Source organism: Monopterus albus, unplaced genomic scaffold (genome assembly GCF_001952655.1).
Source record: "Monopterus albus unplaced genomic scaffold, M_albus_1.0 scaffold320.1, whole genome shotgun sequence".
NCBI lineage: Eukaryota > Metazoa > Chordata > Actinopteri > Synbranchiformes > Synbranchidae > Monopterus > Monopterus albus.
In genome coordinates, this window is record NW_018128200.1 from 587,072 (window position 1) to 588,474 (window position 1,403).

Consider the following 1,403-nt stretch of genomic DNA (forward strand, 5'->3'; position numbering starts at 1 on the left):
GGGATATGACAAAAAATCAACTCGTGGCCTCAATATCCTCTCCCGACGTAAATTCAATTCCCTGCGAATTAATACAGCCTCCTCATCTACAGGATCCTCTATTAATGGACATGCCATTTTGGTCTCTGCGTGACGGAAACATGTGCAATCTATGAATATACTGAAAGATTAAATGAGGTAGGCCTATTTAAACACCTTTCACTTTAAAAAGGGGCGGAGACCGGAGGAAACTCTGGGTTTCCCGAACAAAACCTGCTCCCAACCAGGTTAGGTTCACAGAGTAAGTTGCCATAGTAACTGACTCTGAGTTTAGATTACCTCTCTTTTTGAAACGGGTTTAACTTACCCCGCTTTCACGGGTTTAAGTTACCTCCGTTTCTGGAACCGAAAACTCAGAGTTTTCCTCATTTCGGGGCTAACAAACTCTGAGTTTCAACAAAACCTCCTTCTTGAAACGGGCCCCTGGAAGTCTGTCCATATGGAACACTGGGAGAAAGAAACGTTCCGGACTGTATTCCCCTTATTTGAGTTCCCCCGCAGAGTATACTGTAACTACGCTTTGAACAATAAGAAGAAGAAAAATACGCCTTTTGCACCATCCCCCTTGGGCTGGGTTAATGTTTCTTGAATAAAAAAAACAAACATACCTTGTTTCTGTTTTTTAAAATAAATAAGAGTTTACTGAATCATGATTTTTTTTCTCAGAGTATTCTTACAGACATATTCGTTTTATGGAATAAGGCTAAAACATAGCGATAGTTATCTTGTGAATAACAAAAGTTGAAAACAATCCATGCTATAACATGATATCAAAACAATATGATGAATAAAATATTAAAACAAAAGCGATAGCGGTATGATGCGCATAAACTTTTAAAACAAAAGCGTTAGCAATCTTATGAATAACAAAACATTTTTTATATCTTTTCATTCTTGTAGAGGAGGAACAACAAGAGTCTATGCAGTTTTCATACGCTTTTACAAAATCTGAGGTCATAAGATCATTTCTGGAAACGTTATCTCCATACAGCTTCAGCACCTGTTGATAGGATAGGCCTATAGCTGTGTGAAACAGGTAAAACACGCAATGATGTCCGCAAACCAGGGATAAAGGATGCTGCAATTGTTTTGTGTGATAAAAAATGACCCTACTCCCTCTCTGCAGAAAATGTAAAATTGTTTCTGGGTAATGTTCGAATTCTGGCGAGAATCTGAATGACTCAAAAAATGTAGCCTGCCCGTTCTCTTCCATGGTTATAGCCGGCCAATGTTCACCAGGCAGGTGTCTGGGGTGCGTATTCACTACCAGATAAGCGGTTCTGCGGAAAGTATGTAGAGACAATTCATCCGAAGCCCATATGCCTTGAAATACATCTCCCAATAAAGGTTTTAATATTGTTCCC